The following is a 7,135-nucleotide window of genomic DNA, read 5'->3' on the forward strand; positions in this document are numbered from 1 at the left end:
ATATGTTCACAAAGTTCCTATCCAGTGTTAAGTTCAAGCACTGCCTTGACTTGATTAATTTTGAAGATGCCTAAGGAAGTTTAGTAGAAGTGCAGCCCTGAATCACAAGATAGACACTTGCTGATTTGGAGTCAAGGTGTAGATTTGTGGTATGTAACTCAAAATCACTAAAGGCACAAATGGGAAGGATTCTAGTGGTGTTGTCATAACTGAATTCAGTTGTCATAACTGAATTGGTCTTGGCACCAAAGTATAGCCTTTGTGCCTAGAGCTAGCAGCTAGAGTATATACATACTCTTGATCATGTAATTCAGAGAGTTTTTTTGCAGAAAAACAGAGAGAGAGTTTAACAAAAAAAGAGAGCTATGAGATTGAGAGAGGTTTTGCAAAAGAGAAACCGAGAGAGATCTAGCTAGCTGCTGCTTGTATTGAACTTGTAATTTTTCACGATCAATGTGATGATGATGAGCTGCCATTTCTCGTGGATGTAGGCACATTGCTGAACCACGTTAAATCTGTTGTAGATCCTTGGTTGCTTGTTTTGTTGTGTTTTCTATTTTTCTTTTGATCTTGTGCAGGTTTTACAGGTAGAAGAAAAGGTAGTAGAACCAACACCTATAATTAGAACTTATTCGTTTCCATGTTATCCCTTTTCTCACACACATCATAAAATCACTTTCTCATTGTTGAATCAAACTTTTTTTTTCATTTTTTTTCTTTTATCTTGGTCTTCTTATGATAGGGATATACACACAAGGTTTGCATGCTTTCTATTCTCATTTTTTTTATCCCAACATCAATTATAAGGGGAAAGGAATAACAAGAATAGGAAGAAGGAACAACCAACATGTTACAGAGAATTGCAAGCAATGCATATTCATGGTGGTGGGCTAGCCATATCAGAACAAAGCAATCAAAATGGATGGAACAAAACCTCCAAGGTCAGCTTTTTCCCATCTTGCTTGCATTCAAACAAGGGGTGGATATTGTTTTAATTCAACTTTCCAAAATTCATGATTTAACTTAATTGTTTGATTTGATCTTAATACCACATTATCTGCTAGTTAGTGCCACATCGTTTGATACTTTGAGCATGGAATTTTTGTAGCATATTCATATGAGAGATTATAATGGCCTTGCTCTATTTTCATTAGTCATGAATAAATAAACATAAAAGATTTGGATGATCTATTTGTTAATTATTGAATTAAACCTTCAAATTATGTTCTCCTCATGCGCAAAAAGATAGGTATACATATATGACTGCAATCAGAAGATTCAATTGATGATGTGGCCAATGTGGTTCGTGATCATGGCTTGATGATGGACATTCATTTGCTTACTATAAAATTAAAATTAAAATTTTCTTCAACAATTGGCAACATGCAATGGCTTAAATGCCATTATATGATCAACACATCACACTTAAAAGGGTATGTAATATATCTGTGTACTTGTCATACTAAAATCTAAAAGGAAAACTGCAGATATGGAGGAAAAGGTGCACACTGTTTTAAAGCTCCTAGAGGAAGAGGGAGACTCATTTGCCAAGAGAGCAGAAATGTATTACAAAAGGAGACTAGAGCTGATAAACTTTGTGGAAGAATCATTTAGGGCATACCATTCTTTAGCTGATAGGTATGATCACATATCAACTGAGTTGCAAAATGCCAACAACACCATTGCTTCTGTGTGCCCAGATCAAGTCCCTTATATGGATGATGATGACCAGGATTCACATAGGGCGAAAACCCCAATAAAAATGCCAGAAGGGTACAAACCAAATATTCCAAAGGTTCTAAAGCCTCCACTTAGAGATTTAAAAAGTGTCATAACAGCCACAAAGAAACTCAATCCCAAGAAGGTAGCATCCACAGCTGGAGCTAATAAAGTTCAAAAATCTGGATTGAGCAGAAAGGAGGCGCTTACAGAGGTTGACAAGCTGCATATAGAGATTCTGGAATTACAAACTGCGAAAGAGTTTGTGAAGAGTACTTATGATAATGCTATTACCAGGCACTGGGATACTGAGCAGCAGATCCAAGGATTACAAGAGAAAGTGTCCAATTTGCAAGATGAACTTGGAGAAGGTGTTGTTATGGATGACGAGGAAGCCCGATGTTTGATGGCCGCAGCGGCTCTTAAGTCATGCCAAGAGACATTATTGCAGTTGGAACTGAAACAGGCTATTTCACTTGATGAGACCAAAATTGAGACCAAAAGGGTAACGGAAGCAAGGGAAAAGTTAATTTCTCTCATGAATGAGTTCCATTATGATCAAACTAATTCCAAAGATCCAAGGGCCAAAAGAGGTGTAAAAGAAATAGCTGGAACCAAGGACTTGGATGTAGATGTGGACAATTTGAATCAACAGAGACAGGAGTTGCAGCAATTGCAGGAGAAAAATAAAAGAACACTTTGAGGATGTATCATATTCAACTCTAACTGTGAAAGATATGGCGGAAAAGATTGATTCACTTGTGAACAAAGTTATCAGCTTAGAAACTACAGTTTCTTCTCAGACAGCTCTTGTAAAGAGATTAAAAGTAGAAACTGATGAACTTCATACCGTGGTTCAAACTCTAGAAGGTGATAAGGAAGGCTTTATCAATGATAAAGCTAAATTGAAGGAGCAATTGAGAGAAATGGATGATAAGCTGTGTGAGGTACAGGATCTAAACCAAATTGTTGAAGACCAGAATACTAACCTCCAAACCCATTTCTCTGAAGCACATTGTAATCTTGATCATTTCTCGGAGAAAGTCCAAAAGGTGAAGCCAAATTTGGTCGGGGAAATATCACTAATGGAAAGAAACTCATCAAGAGAAGATGAATCTGAACATGATCCCAAAGGACAAGATGCATTGAATCAAGACAATGCCTTATTGAATGATGAAAAGTCCAATGAAGAGCATAAGGTCAATGTAGCTCTAAAAGATACTGTAAATTTAAATAAGGAGCTTAAGGTTGCAGAAGTGGCAAAAGACGGCGTAATTCTAGGAAGCAAGCCTAATGTCACAGGTTCACAAGAAAATGATGTCAAGGCCACCAATTCACTAGAAATGAAAGAGGAAACCCTAGAGGAAAACAAATCTACAATAGAGTTGAAACTTGAAAGAAAGATAAAAGTCTCCAGATTCTAAGTATTGTGACATTATAGAATCAACAGATGCTTTGAAAACTATTATTGGAAATTAGATCAGCCAAGGTGAATCCCAGGAGCATAGAGTGATAAAAGAAGATGAATTTGATTGGCAGCAATCGTTAAATGGAGTGAAGGATAGGGAAAAGACTTTGTTGTCATAGTATACTAATGTGTTGGGAAATTAACGCTTTGATATCACTGTTGGGTAATCAACACTCCCACAAATAAAATTATTCACACCCACGAAGGATCGTAAGAACACACACAAAGATTACACAATAGGAAAAATAATAACAAACGCAAGAATTTACCAAGGTTCGACACCTCTTGCCTACGTCCACGGAACCGACTCAAAAAGTATTTCACTATCCTAAAAATGATTACAAGATTATAACCCACCCCAAATAGTATATCACTCTACAAACCCGAGTACCCCATTCAATAGTTACAAGAAATGATAACACTCTCACACAAAGACACTTTTCTCTCAACAAAGTGACTTTGTTTCACAATTTCTCTTCTCACACACACTCTCTCTTCATGTGTTGTGTTTCTCCACTAATTCTCTTATCTATTTATAGTGAAGATTTCCACCAACTATAATAAATAAGCTCTCTTGAAAATTGAAACAAAACAACTTCCAATGCATCCATTCAACTAAGGTTCATCTAGTAAAATGCAATCTTCCACTTTGCATTTAAGTCGCCTAAACCTTAGTAATAGAAATTCAATTCCCAATGTGCATGCACCTTGTCTTTTGGCTTGAAACTCTACAATTCTCCCCCTCAAGCCAAAAGAGAAATATCCTTCAATTAATTTGAGAGTGAACAAACTCCCCCTCCAACGGAAGTATCTCTTAACACTTCCATAACATTAGAAAACTTCACTTTCTTCTTCACTTTGCTATCATGGTTCCTCTTCAAGACTTGACCATCTAAATATCAAAGGTTACCTTGATTTTTCTGTCCTCGCAACCCCAAGTGTCTCCCCTTGTACACTTTGTATCCTCACTTTGAACCAACATATTTGTACCCTTGTGATGTCATCTCCCTCATAGAAATCATATTGACAACAACAGAAGGTACAAACCTCACATTTGAGAAAGTTCAAATAGCACCATCATGGAGCTTCATCCTCACACTCCCTATGCCTTCAACCTTCATTTTTCCACCATTCCCTAACTTGAAATGGTCAAATTCTCCATCGGTTTTCAAAGTATCAAACATCTATCGATCTCTACAAATGTGCTTTGAGGCAGCAGAATCCATCACCCATTTTGTTTTAGCAACCTCATAATTTGTTGTCAAAAACACATCATCTTCATCTTCAACACTTTTTACTACATTAGCTTGGGAGTTGGCACCATCTTTGTTCATATCTCTTAATTTCTTCAAGTCCTCTTTCATTTGTGTACACCTCAGTTGCACATGACCATTCTCACCATAATAGTAACATTGAATGTTACTCATATCTCGTCGTGGACGCGATTGCGATTTTGATCTTCCTCTTGGATCATCATGTTTCTTTGAATGATTCCTCCCTCACTCAGATTCCACCATAACTATTTCATTGTGTTCATCATCAACATTTTCAATTCTCATCATTCTCTCATTTTCTGTAAGAGAGGAAATCACCTCATCCAAATTCAAAGTTGATCTTCCCACAAGCAACGTTTGAACCAAAGCTTTGAAGGACCTTGGTAGTGAGGCCAACAACAACAACACCTGCTCCTCATCAGAGAGTTTATCATCTGCATTCAACAGTTGACTTACTAGTCGATTGAACTTGTTGATGTGGTCATGGAGATCTCCTTCCATCTCTATTTTGAGTTTATACAACTCCATCTTCAAACAAAGGCGATTGGTTACCAATTTTGATGCTCAAGCTTCTCCCATAAGGCCTTCGGTGTTGTCTCCTTTAACACGTTGTGTTTTATCTCGGGAGCAAGGGCAAACCGAATCGTGCTTATAGCCCTCCTTTGGATCTTAGTCTACTCAGTTTCATTTATAGAAGTCGGTCTTTCATCTTCTAACACCTTATCAAGACCTTACTGCACCAAAAGGTCTTGAATAGTACTCTGCCAAATCATAAAATTTATTTTTCTGTCAAACAATGATATCTCAAACTTTTGTGTGCTCCCGACCATAGCTCTGATACCACTGTTGGATAATCAACACTCCCACAAATAAAATTACCCACACCCACGAAAGATCATGAGAACACACACAAAGATTACACCATAGGAAAAATAATAACAAACACAAGAATTTATCGTGGTTCGGCACCTCTTGCCTATGTCCATGGAATCAACTCAAAAAGTATTTCACTATTACAAAAATGATTACAAGATTGTAACCCACGCCAAATTGTGTATCATTCTACAAACCTGAGTATCCCACTCAATGGTTACAAGAAATGATAACACTCTCACACAAAGACACTTTTCTCTCAACAAAGTGACTTTGTTTCACAATCTCTCTTCTCACACACACACACTCTCTCTTCATGTGTTGTGTTTCTCCACTAATTCTCTTTTCTATTTATAGTGAAGATTGCCACCAACTATAATAAATAAGCTCTCTTGGAATTTGAATCAAAAACAACTTCCAATGCATCCATTCAACTAAGGTTCATCTAGTAAAATGCAATCTTCCACTTTGCATTTAAGCCACCTAAACCATAGTAATAAAAATTCAATTCCCAATGTGCATGCACCTTATCTTTTGGCTTGAAACTTTACATAATTATCTTCACAATTACAATGATATGAAGATCAGACTAGCTGAAATATAGAAGAAAAATCAACATACCCTCTTTGAGTCATCTTTGCAATTGAAAGAACTGAAGACTACTAATGCCTTGAAAGATGAAGAAATTAGACTCCTACATCAGAAACTAGGCGTCCTGCAGAAAAGCTTGAAGGGAATGGAGGATTTGGGAGAGTTAACTTTAGTGCAGCTGGCACCACTGGAGCAACATGACATTGAGGAATTTTTAAAAGTTGAAGAACTTGAATGTACAACATTAGCCATTGAAGAGAAGTTATGGATGAGCATTGATGAACTTCTAGAGGAGAACCTAGACTTCTGGACGAAATTCAGTACTTTTTTTTTACTGGGATACAAAAATTTGAAACCACTATAAAAGATTTGTCGATTAACGTATCAAGAATTGTGGAAAAATGGAAATCATCAAAAGGCAGTAGTAGCGCAAAATATTCGTTGAAATAAGATGCAAGACCACTTTATAAGAACCATGCAGAGATTCTAAATAAGCTAACAATGTGGTTGGAAAATAGTTCATTGTTGAAGGAAGAACTTCAATGTAGATTCTATTCCTTGTGTGAAATCCAATAAGAGATAACTATGGCACTGAAAGCCAGTGCTGAAGATGATGACTTCAAGTTCACCAGCTATCAAGCAGCCAAGTTCCAAGATGAGGTTTTGAACATGAAGTAAGAGAACAACAAAGTTGCTAATGAACTGCAAGCAGGTCTAGATCAACAACTCTCTAACTTGATGGTGAAAAGGGTCTTGTGAATATGAATGAGCAATTTGGGCTCTCAAATTCTAAGAAAAGCTAGAGATCTTCAGATTCCCAGAACTCGGTTCCTCTCAAGTCATTCATCTTTGGTGTCAAAACAAAGAAGCAAAAACAATCAATCTTCTCCTGCATGACCCCTGGAATGCAAAGGAAATACCGTGGTTTTAGAGGATAAAGACGTGTGTAAAATGTTTGTGCTACATTTCTTCAATTTTTATCATCTTCTTCAAAATTCATATATTGGTTTCATTGGATAGTGCATTGAGATTTGAGTGTGCCTTTTTACTTGAAGGGAAGCAATTCATTTTGTGCTTGTCTATAAATAGTTAGAAAGTATTACCAAATGTAGGCTCTAATTTTCACTTTGTATTTTGAGCCCTTTTCATAATATATATCAACAAATCCTTGTTTTGTGTTAGATATGTTGCCTTTTAAGTACCAAACTTC

General features: G+C 36.7%; 1 pseudogene; it reads left to right on the top strand.

The window, feature by feature from the left end:
- The first annotated feature begins 404 nt into the window (after window positions 1–404).
- On the top strand, window positions 405–6,863 carry LOC100800045 (protein NETWORKED 2A-like; annotated as a pseudogene).
- Window positions 6,864–7,135: the final 272 nt, after the last annotated feature.

Source organism: Glycine max, chromosome 18, assembly GCF_000004515.6.
Source record: "Glycine max cultivar Williams 82 chromosome 18, Glycine_max_v4.0, whole genome shotgun sequence".
Lineage (NCBI taxonomy): Eukaryota > Viridiplantae > Streptophyta > Magnoliopsida > Fabales > Fabaceae > Glycine > Glycine max.